This window comes from Papio anubis, chromosome 3 (genome assembly GCF_008728515.1).
Source record: "Papio anubis isolate 15944 chromosome 3, Panubis1.0, whole genome shotgun sequence".
Classification (NCBI taxonomy): Eukaryota; Metazoa; Chordata; class Mammalia; order Primates; family Cercopithecidae; genus Papio; species Papio anubis.
In genome coordinates, this window is record NC_044978.1 from 5,273,720 (window position 1) to 5,299,661 (window position 25,942).

At 44.7% G+C, this 25,942-nt stretch overlaps 1 protein-coding gene and 1 long non-coding RNA gene across 7 annotated transcripts in view; both read left to right on the forward strand.

The window, feature by feature from the left end:
• LOC103884830 overlaps positions 1-19,970 on the forward strand; it is a 47,003-nt gene extending 27,033 nt beyond the window's left edge. For 2 of the 3 annotated variants that reach the window (XR_002522326.2, XR_004182599.1), the window contains one exon: positions 19,739-19,970. This is a non-coding gene — a long non-coding RNA (uncharacterized LOC103884830). Of the gene's footprint in view, positions 1-13,632; positions 14,469-19,738 lie in introns of those variants that run through there. The other variant, XR_647624.4, reaches the window with a different exon arrangement.
• Positions 19,971-24,397: 4,427 nt separating this feature from the next.
• IRF2 (interferon regulatory factor 2) overlaps positions 24,398-25,942 on the forward strand; it is an 89,440-nt gene continuing 87,895 nt past the window's right edge. The window contains exons 1-2 of one of the 4 annotated variants that reach the window (XM_031664145.1): positions 24,402-24,594; positions 24,716-24,863. The gene's annotated coding sequence lies outside the window, so the exon portion shown is untranslated. Of the gene's footprint in view, positions 24,595-24,715; positions 24,864-24,933; positions 24,989-25,942 lie in introns of those variants that run through there. The other 3 variants (XM_031664144.1, XM_031664146.1, XM_031664148.1) reach the window with 3 other exon arrangements.

Below are 25,942 nucleotides of genomic sequence, written 5' to 3' on the forward strand. Positions count from 1 at the left end.
CTCTCTCGTCTCTGCCTCCACAGTCAGCCCCCACCCCACATCTCACAGAATGTATTTGCATTCTAAGCAACACCCCTTCAAACCTCACACATATCTTTTTCTCCTATATATATTTAAAAGTAATACATTTAAGGACGTGACAACTTAATTAAATACTCTTGAGATACTCACAAAATCATGGAAGTTGTCCATGGTGGTATTTTCTTTTTTTCTTTTCTTTTCTTTTTTTTTTTGAAATGGAGTCTAGCTCTGTCGCCCAGGCTAGAGTACAGTGGTACGATCTTGGCTCACTGCAACCGCTGCCTCCCGGGTTCAAGGGATTCTCTTGCCTCAGCCTCCCGAGTAGCTGGGATTACAGGCGCCCACCACCACAGCCAGCTAATTTTTGTATTTTTGGTAGAGATGGAGTTTCATCATGTTGGCCAGGCTGGTCTGGAACTCCTGACCTCAGGTGATCCACCTGCTGCAGCCTCCCAAAGTGCTGGGATTATAGGCGTGAGCCACCGTGCTCAGCCCCATGGTGGCACTTGTTAAGCAGAATTTTCTGTTGATGCCATCGAGAAAGGGCTAGTAAAATATTTTGTATTTCTTTAAGACTTAGCTTAAAAAGCATTGTAAAAATATTTTCTCACCAGATCCTTAAACAGTCTCTAAGAGGATTAGGCCGGTTGGTATTTTACAGGCGAGGAAACAGGCTCAGAGTGGGTGGGTGACTTGGAGCACCCCGCAGCTGATGTGGAGAGAGGTCTTCTGAGCTAAGGTCCATGCACGTCGTCTGTACCACACCACACTACACGGGCTGTAGACAACGTGCACTGACTTTAGCTCGGAAGACCTCTCTCCACATCACGGATAAATGTAGCTTTTATCCAGAGGGTCTATGGACGCCCTCTTTGGTGGACCAGTGCCCTGTAATAAAAAGCACACCTTATCCTCTGTTGGAAGTTCCATGTCCACAATTCCGTTAAGAATTCTGGCCTGTTCTTGCTCCCTTGCTGGCTGTAATGTGATGGAGATGTGGCTGAAACGACCATGGGGAGAGTTTCAGCAACATCGCGTTTGTTCCCCCGAGTCTGGGATACAGAACAGTCTCTTCCTTTAGCTTCTTAGTCTCCTGGGTGCGAGAGGGGAGGGACATCCATTTACATCAGGGTGTCCAATCTTTTGGCTTCTTCTTCCTTGGGAAGAAGAAGAATTGTCTTGGGTCACACATAAAACACACTAACGAGAGCTGATGAGCTAAAAAACAATCACACACACACAAAATCTCATGATGTTCTGAGAAAGTTTACGAATTTGTGTTGGGCCACATTCAAAGCTGTCCTGGGCCTCTCGCAGCCCATGGGCTGTGAGGTTGGACAAGCTTGATTTACACCAATTGCAGGAGAAATCACTAGGTTGATGGAGTTCAGAACCAACTGTGGCCTCAAGAAAGCTTCCCATTCCCTCGCTACTGCCAGATAAAAATGAGAGAATCTGAAACCAAATCTCTCTCTATGCAGGGTTTGGAAACTGGTCATTATGGAAGGAGATACAGTCTGATAGTATATGACCTTCTGCTAGTTTTGTCCAAGTTAAGCCAGACTTTATGAGAACAAACCAGTCACGTGAAAAGCTAGAGAAGAACATACCAGGAATAGAGACTAGGAAACAGGGAGCCCTGAGGAAGGAATGCACAGAGTGAGTTTCAGTGACAGAAAGGTCTTCAGTGTGGCTAAAGCAGAACTTGGCAAACTTCTTTTGTAGTGGGCCAGCTAGCGAATATCTCAAGCTCTGTGGGCCATTTAGCCATGGCTGCAACAGCTGAGCTCCAAAAAATAAGAGCTGCTTCTTTAGCCTAAAAGCAACCCTGGACAATGCCCTATGTTGCCACAAAACTTTATTTATCAACACTGGAATTTGAATTGCATCTCATTTTCATGTGTCACAAAATATTACTTTTCTGTTTTCTTTTTTCTAGCCATTTAAAAATGTAAAGATCATTCTTGGTTCAGCGGCTGTACAAAAACAGGCAGGAGACTGGCTTTTGCCTGTGGGCTGTCGTGTGGAGACCTCTATGCTAAGCATTGTGAGCAGGGAAAAGAATAGTTGCAGATGAAATTAGAAAGTTAGGCAAAGGCCAGACCATATGCCGAGAGAGGTTTGTAAGCCATTGAAGGGAGTGTGAATTTTATTCTAATTGCTGTGGGAAATGTGTGAAGAACTTTAGGCAGGAAAGTGACATGATATATTTGAATCACACTCTGGTGCCTCTGAGCAGACTGAACTATTGGGAAAAAAAAAGTAGAAGCAGAGATACTGATGAGGAGTCTGCTCCAGCAGACCAGGCAAAGATGATAAAACATGACACTGGGAATTCCATCCCCAGCCTCAAAAGGGATGACATCTTGGGGTGAGAGGGTGTTTAAGTATCCAAGAGTGCCTGGCATATACTTTATACTCAGAATGTTAGCACCATGTGCTTTTTTTTCCCTTTCTTTGGTGGAAAAAGCTAAGGATACTTGGCTTTGTCCAAATCTCTAAAATGGGTCATTGTACTTAAAACTGGTGAGATAATGTCATTACAAACAAGTAGACATATGTTTAAGTTCTATTAATGACTCTGTGACAGAATTCAGGCACACATGCACACACACACACACACGCATATGTATGTTAATTTTAGGTGTCAGTGACTGGGCTAAGGGATACCCAGATAGCTGGTAAAACATTACTTTTGGGTGTGTCTGTGACTGTATTTTAGGAAGAGGTTAGCATTTGAGTCTGTACGCTGAAAAACGAAGATCTTCCCTCATCCATGTGGGCAGGCATCATCCATTCTTTTGAGGAAGTGCCAGAATAGAACATAAAGCCAAAGGAAAGGTGGTCAAACATTCTCTGTTTGAATGAGAACATCCATCTTCTCCTGCCCTTAGACATCAGTGCTCCTGGTCCTTGGACCTTCAGACTTGAACCAGGACTTACATCACCAGCTCTCCTGGTTGTCAGGCCTTCAGACTTGAACTGAATTATACCACTGGCTTGCCTGCTTCTCCAGCTTACACATGGTGGTGGGACTCCTTGGCCTCCATAAACGCATGGGCCAATTCCTGTAATAAATTGCTCTCTCTCTCTCATAAATATATGGGGTGTGTGTGTGTGTGTGTGTGTGTGTGTGTGTGTGTACACAGACACACATACCTATTGATATATGGTATTAGGGTTCTCTACAGAAATAGAACCAATAGTTTAAATACCCCTGAGGGTCATGGGAATCTAACCATGTCAATTGAGTCTTTTTTTAACACTATTAACTGAAGAAAAATGGGTGCCCTTTAATGATTTTTAAGATTATGGAACAAAAATAAGTCTGAAGGAGTCACATCAGGACTGTAAGGTGGATGCCTGATGATTCCCATTTAAACTCTTGCAAAAGGCCGGGCGCGGTGGCTCAAGCCTGTAATCCCAGCACTTTGGGAGGCCGAGACGGGTGGATCACGAGGTCAGGAGATCGAGACCATCCTGGCTAACACGGTGAAACCCCGTCTCTACTAAGAAATACAAAAAACTAGCCGGGCGAGGTGGCGGGCGCCTGTAGTCCCAGCTACTTGGGAGGCTGAGGCTGGAGAATGGCGTGAACCCGGGAGGCGGAGCTTGCAGTGAGCTGAGATCCGGCCACTGCACTCCAGCCTGGGCGACAGAGCGAGACTCCGTCTCAAAAAAAAAAAAAAAAAAAAACTCTTGCAAAAATGCCCTTGTTGGATGAGCAGAATGAGCAGGAGCATTGTCTGGGTGGAGAAGGAGTCTCTGGTGAAGCTTTCCGGCAATTTTCTGCTAAAGGTTTGGCTGACTTTCTCAAAATATACTAAGCAGATGTTATTGTTCTTTGGGAATCCACAAGGTCAACAAGCAAAATGCCTAGAGCATTCCCCGAAACAGTCACCTTTGCTCTTAACCAGTCCTCTTTTGCTCTGACTGGACCACTTCCACCTCTTGGTAGCCATGGCTTTGATTGTGCTTTGTCTTCAGGATTGTACTGGTAAGGCCGTGTTTCCTCTCCTGTTACAATTCTTTGAAGAAATGCTTCAGATTCTTGATCCCTCTTGTTTAAAGTTTCCATAGAAAGCTCTGCTCTTCTTTGCAGCTGATCTTGGAGCAACAGTTTTGGCACCCATTAAGGGGAAAGTTCGCTCAACTTCATTTTTTAGTCAGAATTGTGTAAGCTGAACTAATTGTGATGTCTGTAGTGTTGGCTATTGTTTTTGCTGTTAATTGTCAGTCCCCTTTAATCAGGGCGTGAACAAGATTTTTTTTTTTCTTTGCAAATTAATGTGAATGGTCTGCTGCTGTGGGCTTCATCTTCAGCATTGTCTCATCCCTTCTTGAAACAATTTTTTGGGGCTCCTGGAGGCAGCAGAGGCTGAGGCCTGGAGCCAGGTGGCCCTAGGAGGTGTCTTAGCCACAGCAGGTGTCCTTCGGGGGCCACAGGCCGCCCACCTGCCTCAGGCCCTCGGCCACCCCTCCCCTCCCTGCATCCAGTCCCCAGTCGTGCCAGAGAAGCTGCGCTACTGCCTGGTGGGAATGGGGGGAAGGGAAGTCAAGAAGAAGGTCCTGGGGAAGAGCTTGGGCCTGCTGCCCACACAGACTGCCGTGGCTGAGGAAGTAGGATCCTGGCCGTCCCTGTACCTGTCTTCTTGGAAGGAGCAGGGCTGGAGTGCAGGGGCGCCTTGTAGCTGTGCCTGTGAGGAGCAGGATTCTGCCGCAGGCCCTCAGCCAGCAGCTGCAGGCTCTAGGTTGTTGTTTTCACACCGGTGACAAATGACATGGCCAGACACACTGCAATGTCTGAAGAAACCTCTGTAGAAGAGCAGGATGCTTTGGACGCGCTGTGGCCCACACAGAGGCTGCCAAGCAGATGGAACCTGCACCCGGCCGGTTTGGCCAAAGAAGCCCCCATACTCTCCGTGAAGGAGTTCCAGCCAGAAGCTGTTGCGTCAGTAAGAGTCAAACAACAACAACAAAAACCACAAACCCACCAACACTAAAGATCAGTTTCGAGTCTGGTTTGGAAGCTGGGATCCAGTTCTGCAGAGGCGTTGAAATGGTGAGACGCCACCCTAACAGCTGGACCTGCAGGTCCCTCCATCATGCCAGGGAGAATGCTCCATTCACCATTCCTCAGCTTCTGGTTCTGGTTTCCGAGTTCTCTCTGTATTGCAGGGGTGTTAAAGCTAGAGGGGACTTTACCCACTTCCTCTTATGCCTAGATCTGAATATGGAGGTCAAGAGGGGAAACTGATATGTCCTAAGTCCGAGTAGAGGGAACACCCTGCAGAGAGGCCTGGCCTGCTCGCTCATCAGACTCTGGGACTCGTGCTGCGAATTCTTTGCCCCTTTATAGGTTCCTTTTTTTTTTTTTTTTTTTTTTGAGATGGAGTCTCGCTCTGTCTCCCAGGCTGGAGTGCAGTGGCGCGATCTCGGCTCACTGCAAGCTCTGCTTCCCGGGTTCATGCCATTCTCCTGCCTCAGCCTCCCGAGTAGCTGGGACTACAGGCGCCCGCCACCATGCCTGGCTAATTTTTTGCATTTTTTTTTTTTTTTAGTAGAGACCGGGTTTCACCATGTTAGCCAGGATGGTCTTGATCTCCTGACCTCATGATCAGCCCATCTCGGCCTCCTAAAGTGCTGGGATTACAGGCGTGAGCCACCGCGCCTGGCCTACCCCTTTATAGGTTCTATACCTACTTCATTTTGTGTACTTACAAAGATAAAAGCATTTAATCATTAGTTATTAATGTTAAGTACACAGCAAAAGCATAAATACGACCTTTATTCTTGGCTTCAAACCTGATCCAACTTACTGAATTTCTTATGGTGTCACAGATTCGGGGAGATTCAGGGTGAATGACTGATTGTATTTGTTTTCTGGGGCTGCTGTAAAAGATTACCACAAATTGGGTGGTTTAAGAAAAAAAAACAAACAGGAATTTATTCTCTCACCGTTCTGGAGACCAGAAATCTGAAATCAGGGTGCCATTAAGGCCCAAATCCTTGCAAAGGTTCTAGGGAGAATGCTTCCTTGCCTCGTCCAGCTTCTGGTGGCTCTTGCAGTTCCTTAGCTTGTGGCTGCATCACTCCAATCCCTGCCTCCATCTTTACATGGACTTCTCCTCTGGGTACGCGTCTTCTCTTCTATCTCTTATAAGGACACTTGTCCTTAGATTTAGGGCCCCACCCAGGTAATCCAGGATGATCTTCTCATCTTAACATCCTTAATTGAATTATATCTGCAAAGACTTTTTTTTTTTTTCCCATAGAAGTTCACAGGTTTTGGGTGTTAGGACATGGACATATATTTTGAGGGGATCACCATTCAACCTGCTACAACTATAGACTTTGTCTTGGACAAAAGGTTACTTTAGGAAATGAGCAGCATAATTTGTCTACATATAAGATGCAAGTTGATGCATTGCCCTGGAATCATTTCCTAATTGTTTCCAGTATGCAAATCTTACCTCTTTGATTAAGTTCTAAGTTCTATGTCCAGGGCTTTTAAAATTGAATTCCTTAATCTAATTATGAACTAGTATCATCCCATTGTCTTGGCTTGCAAGATTCTGATAAGTTTTCTGTTAACTTTATTTTTATTCCTTGTATATAATATGTTCTCTTCTTCTCTGGCTGCTTTAAAATTTTTTCTCTTTATCATGAATTTTCAGAAATTATGATATGCCTTATTGTGTTTTTTATTTGTCTGATTACCTTGCTTAGGGTTTGTTGAGCTTCTTGGATCTGTGATCTTAATACTTTCATCAGACTTGGAAAAATTTTGTTCATTATTTCTTCAAATATTTTTCTCTGGCGTCCGTTTCTCATTCTGAGACTTCAGTTACATGTTTTTTTCCAGACAGCTTTGCATTGTCCCGAGAATCACTCAGTCTCTGTGCATTTTCTCTTTCAGTCTTTTAAAAAAAGTTTTGTGCTACCTGTGTGACCACAAGGTAAGCATCTGGATATTAGATATTGTCTTTGTTAGTTTTCACCAGATGTTTGGTGTTATGGAATAGACACACAGGCAGAACACCTGTGCACTAAAGTAGTATTCTACTTATTTCCTTTTATCTTATATGAGATTACCTTCTGTATGAGTCTGTTTTCACATTGCCATAAATAACTGCCTGAGACTGGGTAATTTAAGAATGAAAGAATTTTATTTGGCTCACAGTTATGCATGGCTGGGGAGGCCTCAGGAAACCTATAATTATGGCAGAAGGTGATGGGGAAGCAAGGCAGGCCTTACATGGCAGCAGAAGAGAGAGAGAACAAAGGGAGAAGTGCCACCCCACCCTTTCAAACCATCAGATCTCGTGAGAACACCATCACTATCACGAGAACAGCATGTGGGAAACCACCCCCATGATCTAATCACCTCCCACCAAGTCCCTCCCTCGACATGTAGGGGTTAAAATTTGAGATGAGATATGGGTGGGGACACAGGGCCAAACCATATTATCTTCCAATTATTCTATTGAATTTTAAATTTCTATCATATTTTTATTTCTAAGAGCTTTTCTTTGTTCTCTACTTATTCATTTTTATATTAGTTTGCTCTTATTTCACAGATGCAATATGTTCTTTCACATCACTAATGATATTAATTAAAGTTTTTTTGCAGTCTTTTTCCTTGTATCATTTTGCTTTTTTCTGGTTCTTCTATTCTATTTGTTTTCATCTTGGTCATGTAAGAGTTTTTCCTTGAGTGTCTCTTCATCCAGTGGGGGTTCACTTTTTAAAAGTAAGGCAGCAAGGGCCAGTGCAGTGGCTCACGCCTGTAAACCCAGGAATTTGGGAGGCTGAGGTGGGAGGATTGCTGGAGCCCAGGAGGTTGGGGCTGCAGTGAGCTGTGGTCGTGCCACTGCACTCTAGCCTGGGTGACAGAGTAAGACCCTGTCTCAATAATAATAATAATAATAATAATAATAATAATAATAAGACATCAAAAAGGCTGACCAGAAAGCTCTGTGTACATGTGCTGGGCTTATGACACTGGCGGCCTTTGCTGAGGAAAATTGAGAAACCAACTCCACTGAGGAAAATTGAGGGTCTCCAAATATTATGAGTTTGCAAGTATTTTCTCTGGGATAGCATCCTGCAATTTCTTTTCTGAGGATTTTACTCTGGTGGCTTTTCTGGGTCTGAGCAGTGGGAGGGGGATGGAGATACCTCAGTATTTACTAAGCTGACTGTTCCTCAATTCTTTTGCCTAGAAAGAACTCCATTTCTGTCCTCTTCAGTATCTGCAGGGAGAGGAGTCAACCAGCCACTTGAGAACTGGATGGAGGCTGAGAATTGGAGTGATCTAACTGCTTATTAGGCTTTAGCTTAATCCTGCTGTCCTTCTGTTTAGTTTCCCCTATTCCCGTGCCTTTTGCCTTTGAAGGTTCTATATGGAAAATTAACTCACTTCCCATGGAAAGCCCTTCAACTCCCTTTGTGGGGAATAAGGTTTGACTTTCTTTCTCTCTGCTAAATCATTTGTCATTCCTTTTTCCAAATTCTTTTTTTCTCATTGACACATAATAGATGTACATATTTTGGGGGGTACATGTGATAATTTGTTGCATTCATACATTGTGTAAAGATCAAATCAGGGTAACTGGGATATCCATGACCTTAAATATTTAACTTTCTTCCAAAATTCTGTCTTCGCATTTCATGTTGATAGATATTTCTTGGTTTCCTAAGGATGGGGTGTGTTTCTGTGACTTGTTCTCCTTGCTGTTTCTGAGTTATTTGTGAGAGAAGGCAGCCGGTGAGTATGTCTTTACTCTGCCATTCTGAAACCAGGTCTCTTACATTTTATAGCAGGAAACATGACTCACCATGTCGTGGATTTCTGTAGTTCCTTTGTTTTGTAAAGTTGAAAGCCTAAAGTTAGAGATAAACAAACTTTTAATCTAATTTGGGCTTTACATTGGCTAACTGGAAGAGATGAATTCTATAGAGAAAGGGCTATGGACACATACCACCAAGCGTCTGGGTAGAATACTACTTCAGCGCACAGGTGTTCTGCCGGTGTGACCACAAGGTAAGCATCTGGATATTAGATACTATCTTTGTTAGTTTTCACCAGATGTTTGGTGTTATGGAATAGACATAGCCATGTAATTAAATTAACTCGTGAGTGAAACACTGAGTTAACAAATAACTTGAAGCTACTCTTCTGTACATCCTGTGTGTGACCATGAATGAGTGAGCCTCTCATTACGTCAGCCCATCCACTGATGAATGCTGTAAGAGGGGCCAAGAAATTCATGTCTGCGGGCACTGATCTGGTAACTGTAACTTTTCACTTGTTCTCTTTCATTCCTAAGGAATCTGTTAAAGTATCACAAGGAGATGGTTTCCATCTATGCTTTCAGAGGCCGAAGAGCTGCCTTAGAGAACTGATTAAATGCACATATTTCTTCCACATATTGGATGTAGGATTCCTCCTACCATCCCTAATTTAACTGGGAAACCACCCTTCTTTTATAACTCTACTGATATCTTGAATATATAATTCAGCAAAATCCCCTTGGCTTGAAAACTGAGCTGGATTGGACTAGAGGACTGAATGCATTTGTCAGATTGGTGCTCGTGGTGGAGTGAGATGTTTAAGTCTGAAGGCTATGTCAAGGCTTTTTAAGGCTGGATATGAGCAACAGATACATATACACACATAAATCTATTTTCAATTACTCTGCTCTTTATTTTCAACCTGTTTTGTAAGGCAGACCTCAAATCCCACCCCCTGGGGGAAGCTTTCTGCACCTTTCCTTGGGTGTCCTCACTGGCTTCCTTGTTTACGATTGGCAGTTGGTCAGCTCTGTGCTTGACTGATGCCAGTGTCACCTTGAAATGAGAGACCTCTATCTCCTGTACCTCAGAAGGGTACAGTGGAAACTGGATGAAGACACCTGCTCTTCCCGAAGCCTCTGAGCTGGCGCTGTGGGCTTAGAGTAGTGTTGAGCAGAAATGTACACAGCACTTTGTTCTCCATGCACGCTCAGTGCACCCGGCCCCACCAGCGGCTTCCTTCCTGGGGATGCATCCAGTCGGCCTGGAAGGTGCCAGGTCAGTTCTCTAAGGTGATTTAGGCGAACTCCATGGTATAAGGCAAAGGACTTCCAGAGCAGGTGCAGGACTCAGGCCAGCATGAGAGGAATGTCCCTTCACTCCTCACAGTTCTACACATTAGGAAACTCTCATCCTTTAGACAGCAGAGATACACAGGAAGGGCTAAGATGGGCCGCTGTCACAGGGAGAGCCGGCAGCCTCAGAGAGAACCGAGATGATTGCTGGTTAAAAGTCTCCATGTGGATCTACTGGGTGGCTTTGGGTAAAAGGACTCCCACAGCCAGGCACGGTGGCTCACACCTGTAATCCCAGCACTTTGGGAGGCCGAGGTGGGTGATGACTTGAGCTCAGGAGTTTGAGACTAGCCTGGGCAACATGGTGAAACTCTGTCTCTATGAAAAATACAAAAAATTAGCCAGATGTGTTGGCACACGCCTGTGGTCCCAGCTGCTCAGGAGGCTGAAGTGGGAGGATCACTTCAGCCTGGGAAGTCGAGGCTGCAGTGACCTCAGACTGCGCCACTGAACTCCAGCCTGAGCAACAGAGTCAGGCTTTGTCTCAAAAAAACAAGCAAAAAAAGGAACTTCTGCCAGAAGGCCCTTGGAGTGATATAAACATAGTTGGCAGTAAAAAAATATTTATAATTAATTACCCAGGGCAGGTCACACACACAAATACACACACACACACACACACACACACACACAACCTAATAAAACAGAAATCAGAAACTAGTGATTTTATTTTCTCTTTAATTTTTTCATTTTCACATTTTCATTTTGTTTTAAAAATTTCACTTTTTTCAATATAAAAGGAATAACTGACCTATCGTCAAGGTAACCAATATTAATAGCTTGGCATGTCCACCTTTTTATCTTTTCTTAATTCAGACTTTTTGGGGGGTGTCACTGTTGCTTTTGCAAAAAGGAGATTATAATATGAACATTTATTCGCATCTTGACTTTCATTCTTTACAATACATCCTGTCCTCTTTCTAGATCAACAGATTTTTTTTTTCTTTTTTGAGACAGAATCTCACTCTGTCGCATAAGCCGAAGGGCAATGGTGCATTCTTGGCTTACTGTAACCTCTGCTTCCTGGGTTAAAGTGATCCTCCCAACTCAGCCTCCTAAGTAGTTGGGACTACAGGTGCACACCACCAACACAGCTAATTTTATTTATTTATTTTATTTTTTATTTTTGTAGAGACAGGATTTCACCATGTTGCCCAGGCTGGTCTCAAACTCCTGAGCTCAAGCCATCCACCCACCTTGGCCTCCCAAAGTGCTGGGATTACAGGTGTAGCCACCGCACCCAGTAAACAGATAGTCTCAATTTGTTCATTTTTGTTGGTGCATAACATTCCAGAGAATGGATCAACCACAGTTAATTCAATTATTTAGTTACAAACATTCAAGTTTTTTCCAGTGATTTTGTCACTACAAATAAGTCTGTAGTGCTCTAATGTTCTACTATAATTATGTATTATTTATTTTAGAAAAACATTTAAAATATATTAATGAAAAAGAGATTAAAAGAAAGATAATTATACTATGAAGCTGGGAAACACTATACTATGTAATACTATAAAGTCAATGATTTGGAATGAATACATAGAAGAATGCATTAAAATGTTACCTGGGAATGAGGCTCCATGCCACGTCTCTCTTGCAATAATGATCTTTTCATTGCAGTGTATGTCTCCCAATGCACACTGCAAACACCTTAAGGTCATAAACCAGGCCTTTCTTCCTTGGCTCCTCCAAAGCTCTGAGCATAGCCTTGCCAAAGGCAAACAGTCCCAGGCCCACACATCCCAGGGTGCGCCAACAGTTTCTTCTAAAAAAATAGCAGTTTAGACTTCAGAATGAAATTTTCCCAAGTATACAATGTTATAAACTGGTATAGTCTCATGCCAGCCCACAAACCCTTCTTTTAACCCATAATGAAGCTGAACTATGTACTTATAATATTATAGTTTCTTATTATTTCTGTGGGAAAAAATGTTCTGAATTCCAAATGAGGATCTGGGCAGAGGAGCCCTACTCTACTCTGTGTGTGTGTGTGTATGTGCGTGTGTGTGTCTGTGTGTGTGTGAGAGACAGAGAAGGGGAAAGTCCTTTCCCTCACTGCACTCAAACAAGATGTTCTTGTCTTTCCTCTTCTGCCGATCTGATTGGGTATGGACATGGAGCGAGTGAAATAGACAATATGATAAGTAAACATGAAAATGCCAGAAAGAAAGCCAAAGAGCAAATTTAACATAGATGTCTGATATTTTTCTTTGAGTCCTCATTCATTTTTGAGATTTAAGAATTTGAATTTGATTGCTAAGAATATAGTAATTGAAATTTAATGTCAGCGAAATGAAATTTACAGTTAGAAAAGACACTTTAGTTGTTACAGATTTCTTGGAATTCTTAAGCATATTTAAAACATGATAGTCATCAAAACAAAATATTATTTAGATATTGATGATGAGCATGGGATGTATCATTTATTAATAGCTATTGAGCTGGTCACACGTTAATTGATACATTATTTTTATACTTTGGGAGCACTGAATCCCAGAAAGTTTGTTCTTATATGTTATCATAAGTTCCTTCGGAGAGTCAATATTTGAACTGCTAAGATAAAAACAAATGCTTCTAAAAAGGAAGTATCTTGATGAAATGAAAGACTGGGAGAAACTATACAGCACTTGTAGAAAAAAATTTTCATCTATGTAACTTGAATATACACATAGATTTAAAAATTCTTAAAAGATGTGTTAATCAGTGCTTTCTGGTTTGAAGCATGGTAGAAAAACCAGCTAAGCATTACAGACAGATAATATAAAAAATCGTAAGCATATCAGGAAATAGGTTCTGAAATCACCTATAAAATTATGTAATTTTTTTTTTTTTTTTTTTTTGAGACCAAGTCTTGCACTGTCGCCCAGGCTGGAGTGCGGTGGTGCAATGTCGGCTCCCTGCAACCTCCGCCTCCCAGGTTCAAGTGATTCTCCTGCCTCAGCCTCCCAAGCAGCTGGGATTACAGACACCCACCACTATGCCCAGCTAATTTTTTGTATTTTTGTATTTTTAGTAGAGATGGGGTTTCACTGTTGGCCAGGCTGGTCTCCAATTCCTGACCTCGTGATCTGCCCTCCTTGGCCTCCCAAAGTGCTGGGACTGCAGGCATGAGCTACTGTGCCCGGCCAGCATTTTGTCTTAACAAAAGTCAAATCTATTCTCAAAAATATTAACTTTTCAATAGGAACAAGAATCACCCATAGCCCATCACTCGGAGACACCCACTGTTCATGTTTTGATGTACTTCCCTGTGGTTTCATGTATGTGCCCATCTTTACGGTAGTCATACTCTTCTCCTCTTACTCTCAATGTATAGCAGAAATATTTCCAACTAACATGCTTAAGCTCATAATCAGCAAAAGTATCAACAAACGAAAATGTTATCTATGTGGTAAGATATTTCTAAGCATTGTGAGAGATGATAGAATGAGGGATAACGTTCCTCTAATTTCTCCATCAGCAAAAAAGGTTTGTCAGAAACTGTCTTAACAGTGTGATATCCACTGCACACATTGTGACACAAGTGGCCATAATGCTGTTGGTTCTGTGGAGTCTGGATAAGTAAGCAACAACAAGGAAGGGGCCCCATGGGGGGTGGGGGCTTATGTGGGGGAGGGCCCTAAGTGGGGAAGAACAATGAACAGTTGTAAGAGATGGCTAATCACAAACATCTGTGGGCACAAAGACCTCTGTTTTGCACGTAGCCCCTCCAGCACGACCCTATTAGATTTCCCTCCAGCCCGTTTCTTTGCAGACAGCCCCTTCTCTGCTGTGCTGCCTGTTGCAACCTTGCAACGTATTTTCACACTTTCTCTAATCAATCTCCCTTTTTTTTTTTTTTTTTTTTTTCCTACAACTATCTTGGTAAATCCTTTACCAACTGTGAAGCCTGCCCTGGTAGTAGCACCCATGACACATTCTGCATCATCAGAAAGACCAAAAGATCTTATCAAGATAGGAAATAAAACTAAAGAAAACTGGAGGCATTTTGAGCATAATTTGACGATGATGGCCCTGTAATGTGGGTATCTCACAAGTGACTGCCTCTGCCTGGCTGCCCAACACGAACTTGCTAACTAAGGTGATGCTGGCCAAGCCGTCTGCTGTTTGCAGTACTGTTTCTTCTCTCCTTCAGTCTTACAGCATTTCAGTCATGTTTGGCTGTGTTTTCTTTCTTCTCTCTAATTATTTGAAATGAAGTAAAACTAATAGTTGATATTAATGATTTTGATTTTTTTCCTATTTTTTAAATAAACATTATCTTTTTCCTAAATGACAGTCTACCCAGAACTTCAATATGTAAGACAGAAAAAAGCAGACCTTTGTTTGGAAAGGAGCGGTGCCTAAAGCCAGGATCCACAGTTTTAGGTTGAGAAAATACATGATGGGCTGTGGAAACCAGTATTTTCTTTCAAATTACAGCGCATTCAAATTTTACTTATGCTGATTGTTTTGCCAACAAAAATTCAGTTTTGCATAAACCTTTTATCACACAAGGAGTTTCTGATGGAAATATCTGAAAATTTTTAGAAATCAAAAAAGTGAATACATTTGAAAAGTTTGAAATGAATGTTGGTTTTGTGGTGACACAATCTCTGAAAATTATTACTGTTCATTCAAGATGGAATGAGGAAAACTGTGTGTGCCTGAAATCCACAGTTGAATATACTTCTTCTTATTTTTTTTTGACACAAGATCTTGCTCTGTTGCCCAGGCTAGAGTACTGTGACACCACTGAAACTGACCCAATAGTCCCATAGACAGTTTTTTTTTTTTTTCTTGGAAAACCATATACATTGATCCTTCTGTTCTTAAAGCTTGAAATTTATATTTGTTTTATCTGAGCTTCTTCCTCAGGAAAGGACCTCCAGTTCTGGCAAAAAGTACCTAAGAACTGAAACTTACCAGATAATCGTATCCAGACAATGAGATGCCAGGCCCTCATTCATCATGATTGCTTCCTTGCTCCTCCCTAGTTTCTGCTTTCTTACACATTATTATGCTTCTTCCCTGCCACATAAACCCCTGATTTTGGTGGTCAGGGAGATGGATTTAAGACTGATCTCCCATCTCCTCGGCTGCAACACCCCATGAAAACCTTCTTTCTTGGCAATAATTGTTGTCTAGTGATTAGCCTTCTGTGAGGTGAGCAGCGGGACCTAGACTGAACCCCTGGCATTTTGGGGACATGGTCATGGCTCACTGCAGCTTTGAACTCCTGGGCTCAATAAATCCTCCCATCTAAGCCTCCCAAGTAGCTGAGACCACAGGCTCGAGCCACCATGCCCAGCTAATTTTTGTATTTATTTATTTTTTTTGTAAAGACAGGGTCTGTTTGTGTTGCTCAGGCTGGTCTCGAACTCCTGGGCTCAAGCGATCCTCTTGCCTTGGCCTCCCAAGTACTAGGATTATACACGCGAACCACCACACACACCTGGCCTAGCTTTTTTTTTTCTTTTTAAAGTTGTTGTGTATTTGTGTGGGTGTGTTTCGTAAAATAACATTAATTAACTTTATTTATTTGTGGAAATGGAAATTGGAGAGAAAGTTAAAGGGGAATAAATATTTTGAGTTAGGAATTCAAAAATAGAATTAAAAAGACTGAATTATTTTAGAGTGTTATAAATGTGTTATGCAACAGACTGAGAGGGCAATAAAGAACAGTTGGAAATTCCTCTAAGAAATCAATGATTTGTCAGGTGCAGTGGCTCATACCTGTAATCCCAACATCTTGGGAGGCTGATGCAGGAGGATCATTTAAGGCCAGAAGTCTGAAACCAGCCTGGACAACATAATGAGACCCTGTCTCTACAAAAATTATCAAGGCCTGGTGGTGCGCACCTGTGGTTCCAGCTACTCAGGTGGTTGAGGCAGGAGGATTGCTTGAACCCAGGAGTTCAAGGCCGCAGTGAGCCGTGATTGTGCCATTGCACTCCAGCCTGGGTGACAGGGAAAGACCCCAACTCTAAAAAACTTAAAAAAAATCACAACTGAAGAAATCCTTGCATTTCATTGATGTTGGAGAGACAATTGGGAAATATAGTGTCAATTTTTAAAACCACAAGTTGATCTTATTTAGAACCCTTCAAAATCTTCCTGTTGCTCTTAAAATAAAATGCAAACCCCTTATTCTGGTCTCTTCCACCTATTCACCACATCCCTGTCCTCTTTCTGTCACATAACTCTGAAGTCAGTCATTTCCTGTCTGTTCTCAGAATATTGCCAGGCCCTCTTGCTTCCCAGACCTCTGTCCCCACTCTTTGCTCTGCTTGGGTGCAGTTGGTATCTGTGGAGGGTCGAATTGTGCTCTCCTCCTGCAAATTCATATGCTGAAGTCCTAACTCCCAGTACCTCAGAACATGGCCTTATTTGGACATAGGGTATTCGGAGATATAATTAGTTAAAATGAGGTCCTGTGGGAGTAGGGTGGGCTCCTTATCCAATATGATCAATATAAGTGTCCTTATAAAAAAAGGAAATGTGGACACAGACACGTGTGCAGGGAGAACACCCCATAACCATCAAGACAGAGAGCGGGGTGATGCATTTACAAGCCAAAGCAAGCCCCAGCTTGCTGGCAAACCACCAGAAGCCAGGAGGTGTGGAAGTCTCCCCCAGAGCCTTGAGAAGGAACCAACTCTGTGGATGCCTTGTTCTCAGACTTCCAGCCTCCATAACTGTAAGACAATACATTTTGGTTATTTAGGCCACTCAGTTGTGGGGCTTTCTTATGGCAGCCTTGGCAAACTAATACAGGACCACATCATTCTTCACGTCTTGACTTAAATCTCATTTCCTCAGAGTAAGCTTCTTGACCACCCGGTTGGCACAGTATTTTCTACCAAAGCTCCTGTTGATTTCCTTCAGAGCACTGAGACAACCTGTGACTATTGTGTTGGTTTGCTTGTTTATTTGTCTGTTGCCTTCACCTTCACTAGAGCATCAGGGGCATGGGCGTAGAGGTCTTGTCTAGCTCTTGCTGTCTTCACAGCAGCTCTCAGAGTGCCTGGAGCATCCCAATGCTCACTAAACATGGATGGTAAATGTCACCAAGATGAATCAAAGGTTAAGGAGACTGTGCCAAGAGTTGTGCATGTGAATTGCCATGCACATTTGGTATTTAGCAGAGATAAAGTTCTTTAAGGAAGTGAGAACTTTTAAAATGTTCTCAATCCTTTGTTTTATGACACTCTTCTGTCTTTCTGATTGGCAAATTTCCAAACATTTTCAAATAGAATAAAGGTGTATTATTCAGAATGCTATGAAGTTTGGGAAGGAAGAGAACACACTGAACATCATCACGCTTCATATGCTGAGACCAAAGGTTTACAGAGAAATAGTAAACGTTGTAGCACATGAACAAAGAACCTGAATAGACATTTTCCATACAAGACATACAAATGGCCAACAGGTGTATGCAAAAGTGCTCAACATCATGAATCATCAGAGAAATGCAAATCAAAATCACAAAGAGATATACCTCCCTCCTGTTAGAAGGGCTATAAAAGGGAACCTTTGCACACTTGGTGGGAATATAGACAGTTGCAGCCATTATGGAAACCAGTATGGAGGTTCCTCAAAAAATTAAAATGGAATTACCATTTGTATGACAGTACCAAATGAAACCACCATGCAATCCAGCAATCCCACTTCTGGGTACATATCACAACGCAATCAAACCAACATTGTGCAGAGATGTCTGCTCCCTTGTGTTCGCTGCAGCGCTATTTCCAGTGGCCAAGATGTGGAAACAACCGGGTGTCCACCAATAGATGAACAGATAACAGATTGTGGTTCATATATACGATGGAATATTATTCAACCATAAAAAAGAGAAAGAAATCCTATCTCATCTGCAACATGGATGAACTTGGAAGACATTATGCTAAGTAAAATAAGCCAGACACAGAAAGACAAATATTGTGTGGTTTCACTTATATGTGGAATTTATAAATGTTAAAACTCATAGAAGCAGAAAGTAGAATGGTGGTTGCCAGGGATTGGAAGTGGAATGGAGAGATGTTAGCCAAAAGATTAAAAACTTAGTTATGTATAATATCGTAAGTTCTGGGAAGCTAATCACAGCAGGGGGTTCGCGGATGTTTTAATTCATTTGTGGTAATTGTTACACAATATATATATCTCAAATAATCATATTTACTTTGAATATGTTCAATCTTTATTTGACAATTACATACTTTATTTTTACTTACTTAAAATATTGATTGATTGATTGATTGATTGATTTATAGACAGGGCCTCTTTCTGTCACCCAGTCTGGAGTTCAGTGGCATGATTACAGCTCACTGCAGACTTGAACACCTGGTCTCAAGGGAGCCCCCTGCCTCAGCCTTTCAAGTAGCTAGGACTGTAGGTGCACGCTACCACACCCTCCTAATTGTGTGTGTGTGTGTGTGTGTGGAGACCGTCTCGCTATATTTCCCAGGCTGGTTTTGAAATCCTGTCCTCAAGTGTTCCTCCTGCCTTGACCTCCCAAAGCTCTGAGATTACAGGAATGAGCCACCATGCCTAGGCGACAAATATTTTAAAATAAGAAAACAAACATAAACACTATTAAAAATTTCTTCAAATATACAGATGACCAGTGAACCAAGTAGTCTCCTAAATTTAGGTTACAAATTTGAAATGTATTCTTTAAACTATCTTTAATACCCAAAACTATTCTAGTAATTGCTCTGCAGGACGTCAAGGCAAAGCTAGAGACACTGTGTCCCTCTGTCTTTAAAGGTAAAAGGACTACTTTATAGTTTGTCACCAGAGAGAAATAATGAATATTTCACATATTTCACAGCCATTTGGGAAATTATGCCAAAAAACACTTCAGGAAGTTTTCAAAGTTGAAAGCCTTCCTTTGGGGAGGGAAAAACGCACGCACGCATGCGCACACGGACACACACAGACACACAGACACATACACACACACAGAAATCCAGGCAATTTTAGAGAATGTGTTTTCCCTTCAGAACAGGGCAGAATGAGTATTACCCAAAACTGGGCAATATATTACTCAATGTAAACTCATGATTTTCAGAAAACAGTTGCAACAAAATGACCCCCACTTCCCGGTTTCTTATAAAATGGAAGCAACTATTACATAAAGTAATAGTCAAACATGCTCAAGAATGGTTCGACTTGAGGCCAATGACCTTTGAACTTTGACTGATGGTTCTTTCAATCCCATCACTGTTCTACTGTCGCACAAAATTTAACTTGACTTTGTGTTTATTCAACTTGGACTTCACAATAATGTTCTTTGCAAGGCAGGACTGTTATCTGTGGCTTTTGTATTGGCAACTGCTCTGGCAAGCGTGGAACTCTCGTTTTCCATGACTTTCTAATCCCCTGAATTGCAGCACCTCGGAGGGGAGCCCCAGTGGCCAAGACAGAAGTGGTCCTAGTGATCCTGGGGAGAAAACTGAGCATCAGCTTGCAGACCTAAAGGTTCCTGATTTAATCATAGTTATAAATACTTAGGTTTTCACGCATATGCCTTCATGTTACGCATTCCTAGGTTGAATGTACAGTTCTAAAGTCTGTGATTATAGGTGGAGATGATGTCGGTGCCATTACTCGGATGCCACGGTGGAAATCAACATGTCAACCTACCAGACTGTAAGCAAATGGCTTAGAAGGCTGGGACTTTCATTCATTTGGTTCACTGCTGTATCCCTAGTGCTGGGAAATGTTCTTGAGTGCTCAACAAATATGACTTGAATGATTATTTTCTGAAACTTTCAATTTTAGGAAGCTAAATTAAAAACCCATTTGAAAGGGGTCAACTTTGAAGGTGTCTTTACATTTCTTCCTTAGTTAAGATCTACTCAGAGAGATCTGGCACTATTGTGCTCAAGTAATACTGTCCTTACCCGACTCCCCTGAAAACAAATGAGTCCTAAGGCAGCCAGGCAGATCTTTTACGATGTTCCATCCCACAAGTGAAATATAAACATGCTTCACCCAGGAGATGACTCTAGTTTCACTATACAAGACCCTTCAACTTTTTTCACATTAGACTGAAGTGTTAGGTCAGATTTCCTCAGTATGGCAAAGGTGACTCTTTGTTTTGAGACCGAGTCTTGCTCTGGCTCTGTCGCCCGGGCTGGAGTGCAGTGGCACAATCTGGCTCGCGGCAAGCTCCGCCTCCCAGGTTCACATCATTCTTCCGCCTCAGCTTCCCGAGTAACTGGGACTATAGGTGCCTGCCACCTCGCCCGGCTAAGTTTTTGTATTTTTAGTAGAGACGGGGTTTCACCGTGTTAGCTGGGATGGTCTCGATCTCCTGACCTCGTGATCTGCCCGCCTCAGCCTCCCAAAGTGCTGGCATTACAGGCATGAGCCACCGTGCCTACTTTTTTACACAGGCTTCCAGAAAGGCTGTAGTTTCCACAGAGATTCATTATTATATGCATCTCATCAAAGGGCTAAGAAATACTTCTTGACTGTATCAGTACCATGCGGCTGTTTTGGTTCATTGGTACGTATTTGGTTTGCAGTGACATGTCATCAAGGGCCTAAGAACAGAAATTCATTCTATCTTATGTTTTATGAGTTTAGGGGCCTGGAAAATTGCAAGCAACACCCATGCTTCAGGGAGGCCCCGGGACTAAGGAAAGGGGGCAGTCTGTGAGTCCTCCAGTTTCCCAGCTAATCAATGAAGTGAACAGTGCAAGGTTGTGGAAAAGATGTTCTCTCTGATTTGGGACATATATAATTTGTTGCACCTGAGGCATGTGTAGGAGTTAATGTGTCCAGAGCTCAGAAGTTACAGATTTTGGAGTCATCAGCAAATAGTGATATCTGAAGCCCTGGGCGTGGAGGAGAGCACCCAAAGATAAAGCATGTAGAATGAGAAAATAAGAGGGTTGAGGATAGAATGCCTGGAAACACCATAATTTAGGGGGCTGGCAGCAGACGAGGAGCCGGCCAAGAACTAGAATAGGACAGCAGGCTGTCACATGGGCATCGCGGAGAGCAGGCTGCACAGTCAGCATTCTTAAATCCTACACAGAGACGGAGATGAGGATTGGAAATGGTCCCTTAGAAAGATCACTAGAAGGAAATACATAAAAATATCCACAGGTCTATTCCTGACTAGTGAGATGTCAGGTGGCTTATGTTCTTCTTTCACCATTCTTGCATCTTCCAAATTCTGTTCAAAAAAAATTTGTTACATTTATATTAAAAAGCTATTAAAATATAATACAAGGCTCTGATCAAGTCTGAAATATTTTATGAGAGCATGATGAAAAGAGCAAGTACTTATTAATTCACAAGTATTTCGGTGCCTGTGTGCCGGGCACCATGCTAAGGATAAAACAATGAACAAGAGGACAGCTCTGTTGTTTGACAAAAAGGAAGGGAGGCTGGTTTGGCAACGGAGGGATGCAGGGCTTGTGGGGCACAGTGGCAGGAGATGAGGCTGGAAAGGTCGTTTGGTGCCAGATTACAATGGACTTTATGTGTCTTGTCAAATAATATGGCCTTTATTCTGAAGGTTACACAGAGGCTTTTGAGGGGGCAGTGTTAGGTTTGGAATTGTACTTTACCTGAAGTTAATTTTCTACTGAATTTTGGCAGTAGTGTGGCTGCTGACCTGAGGGAGTCCAAACAGGAGACCAGGAGCACAGGCAGCAGGCAAGTGCAATAACTGAATGAAGGCAGTGCCCTGGGCATAGGCCAGGCCCAGAGATATTTAGGGGTAGTGTCAATAGGATATGACTGATTGGATGTATGTTGCACAAAGTAGGACATTAAGAAAAAAAAGGAACAACAAACTTCTTCCTGCTTATGAAAGACCATAATTAAGGCAATTGCCTTTCCTGAAACATGTTCCTTTGGAAGTCAAGCATGAGCATCACAGAAGCTATCTGTACCCAGCAAGTGAGTTTCCAGTTAGCCTCATGCATGGATAAGTGGTTAGGATGCAGGATACAGGTTCATGGCCCCAGCTCCGTCTGGCTCCCCTGAAATCACACCACAGAGACAGCTGCCTTTTATAAACACAAGGCAGGCGGTGTTAGCTGGTCCAACTAGAACTCTATTTCTTTCACCTGGGGCCTGTGCATGGAGGCTGATGACATGAGAGTGGAATCCCACGTGTGTGGTGAACGAGAAGTTCAAAGTGACACCTTGCATTCCTCCCTTCCTCTCGACTCTCCTCTTCCCGCTCCAGGGAAAATAAAGGAAGACGATTGTTTTGGTACAGAAAAAAAAAAAAAAAAAATACTAGGTTTTTAACTTGTGTCCCCGGGTTGGGTAAAGAATGACAACTATTCTACAGTTTGTATAGACTTTACCTTAGTGATCATTGCTATATGACATAAGACAGTCAGTGGCTGGGCCAGGCGCTGTTGCAGGCCTGTAGTCTCAGCTACTTGGGAGGTTGAGGCAGGAGGATCGCTTGACGCCAGGAGTTCAAGGTTACAGTAAGCTATGATATAGCACAGCCTGGGTGACAGAGCAAGACCCTCTCTCTCTCTCTTCTTTTTTTATTTGTTTTTGAGACAGAGTTTCCCTTTTATTGCCCAGGCTGGAGTGCAATGGCACCATCTCGGCTCACCACAACCTCTGCCTCCTGGGTTCAAGCAATTCTCCTGCCTCAGCCTCCCCGAGTAGCTAGGATTACAGGCATGCACCACCATGTCTGGCTAATCTTGTATTTTTAGTAGAGATAGGGTTTCTCCATGTTGGTCAGGCTGGTTTCGAACTCCCGACCTCAGGTGATCCTCCTGCCTCGGCCTCCCAAAGTGTTGGGATTACAGGCATGAGCCACCACGCCCAGCCTACCCTGTCTCTTAAAAAAAAAAAAAAAAAAAATGAATATTACAATAGAGGGAATAAGGAATAATGTGTATGTGAGGTCTATTTCTGAGACCAGAGTCACAAAACAGAATCCTGAACCCTTAGCTATTTCCTTACCACACACGTTTACTTGGATACTTCCATTTTTCCAGTCTATATAATTCAATACTTTTGTGACAGAGAGGTGTTGGAGTTTTTTTCTCTTTTTTTTTTTTTTTTTAAGGCAACTGTTTACATACAAACAGCTATGGTCTCCCAGGAAGGAACTTTCTGTGTTGAATACAGAAGTCTGGGAAAAGACTGATGAAACTGCATGCGAGGAAGAAACAGATCTAACTAAATGTGAATCTACACTTTTTTTAAAGCAAGGAACCACAAAGGGTAGGTCCCAAGGAAGTTGCATTGCTTGCTGCACCTGTCACGCGGGCTGTACCTTCTTCTCTCATTTATTTCCATTTACAGCCTTGAAAACTGAGGCCTTAGGCTTTGGTTGAAAACCGAGGCCAAGGGTGCCCAGCCGGTGAGTTAAGGAGGCCCAAGCCGAATTTTGCTGGAAGTGCTCCAGTATAAAGCCTCTCTCAGAACCAGCCGCCACCAAGACGTCTTGAAGTCAAAGTAACTCACACCCTTGTCCACCTCGCCCTGCAATGAAGAAACTTCGGTCGCACAGGCTCCATAACTCATCTTGGCGTGGGCTGTGACTTACTGGGGGATGGGCCTCCTTTTCGTTCTAGCTACTAAGTGGAGCGGAGTGCCAGGTGGTGTCAGAGGGCGGGGCGGCCCCTCCAATGGTGGCACCCTCAACCACGGATAAGGTTCCAATTAGGTAAGGACGCAAGCAATGCTGTCGTTTCGGTTGACTGCTCCTTTCATTCCTTGGAAGTGGTCAGCGTCACAAAACGAATTTTCATTCGCTCTAAGCAGTCACACCAGCCCTGCTAACCGGATGGTCGGAGCCCCGTGCTTTCGCCGGACTCCCTCTTGGAACCTTCAGGCCACCCTGAGGATGGGCAGTCGGGTGCCCGCCCTCCTCCCCTACCGCCGCGGGCCTGCGCCCTCCACCCCGGACCGCGACTCGGGCGCTCTAGCGGCGCGTGCGGGCGCCCCTGGGTGCGAGCCACCGACTCACGAGCCGCTGCTTGTTGCTCCCGCCGCCGCGACCTGGGGAAGCGAAAATGAAATTGACTTTTCCGAGAAATGATGAAAGCGGCGCTGCCCGCCAATGAGCTGCGGCGGCGAACTTCCGCACCTCCCGGCCGGGCCGCTCGCGCCCTCCCTCCGCCTCCACCTCCTGGTTGCACAAGCTTGAAACAAACACTGGGGAGGAAGGGCGGAGGGAGGAGGGCGGAGAGGGGAGGCGAGGGAGGGAGCGCGGCCGGAGGAGGGCGGGGGGTGGGGGGATTTCCAGCCGCGGCTCTTCGCAGTTTCCTCTCCTTGTTTTGCTTTCGATCTGGACTGTTCTCAGGCAAGCCGGGGAGTAACTTTTAGTTTTGCTCCTGCGATTATTCAACTGACGGGCTTTCATTTCCATTTCACACACCCTAGCAACACTTATACCTTGCGGAATTGTATTGGTAGCGTGAAAAAAGCACACTGAGAGGTAACATTTTTCAAATAATAGTTGTGACTGTGCGTGTGTTTCTCTCGAGGGCATGTTTCTGGGGACTGTGGGGGGCCGTGTGTGTATGCGTGTCCTGATACCTTGACACGATGTTTTGCAGACGGAAAATGCCGGGGTTCATAAATATTAATACCGATTTTTGGAGGAACAGTCGGCGCAATTATGGATCGTCTGATTTTAGGGGAAGCAGGTTCTGCTGCTGTTGCTGCTGCTACTGGGGCTGCTGAGGCTGCGAGGAGGAGGAGGAGGTAGAGAGGGAGGAGGAGGAGGAGGAGGAGGAGGTTGGTGGAGGTTTAATTTCACTTTTGGATTTGCAGATGCGGAGAGGTGGCTCCATGGACACAGACCTGCTGTGTGTGCTTCTGCGCCCCAGGTGTTGTGTGTGGGGGTGCAGGTCCGCTGGAGTCGGGCCTCATTTAAAACAAAATTGTGTGTATGTGCGTGTTTGTGTGTGCGCGCGTGTGTGTGCAGCCACCGCCGTCAGCGGATCCGAAGGAGGGGAGCGGGTCCTTCTCGGTGCCCGCGGCGGCGTCTCTCCAGGCTGCCTCCAGCGTAAATAAGCAGGCACCGCCGCCCGCCCGGCTGCCCGCGCCCGCGCCCCGGCCGGGAGGAGCGCCTCCAGCCACGGCCAGAGGAAACTTGCTGGGGCGCCCCGCGGCGGTCCCGGGGCTCGCCTGCCTGCCGGGCTCGGAGTCGGGTCGCAGGCGTCGGGTGCCAGCGGCCCGGGCGGGAGGGCGGGCTCCGAGCCGGGCCGGGCGCCGGGCCTGGCCGACGCGCCCTGCTTCCTGGGGGCTGGGCCGCCGCCGCCGCCGCTCGGAAGGGACGCCGCGTCCTCCTTCCCGCCGGCCAGCGCCCGGTCGGGCCCTGGGGCTTTGTCATTGCACTTGTCCCGGCGCGCGAGGGGCTCGGGCGGCGCGTCCCGGGAGCGCACCGCGCCGAGGGGTCAGCCGCCCGGGCCGCGGCCTAGCTCCGTGCGCCCCCGGGTCCCCGCAGGCGCCCCCGGCCGGCCTCGCGCGCTGGGCCTGACCCGCCTCGGCTACGGAGCGGGCGAGGTGGGGGCGGGGAGCCTCCGGGGACCGAGCGGCGCCGTGGGGCCGGCGTCCCCTCGGGGTCCCGGGGCGCGGGCCGCGGCGGGGTGGGGACGCGAGTGCCCGCCCCGTGCCCTCCGACCCGGCTCCGGGCGCCGGGTGACATTCGCCCGCTGGCCGAACATGGTTGGTGCAAAGCCGCGGCGGCCGCCACTTCCTTTCCGCCTCGCCGGTAGGGCTCGCCCACCGAGTGAAGCCGGCGGCGGCCAATCGCGGCGCCCGCCTGCTCCCAGTGGCAC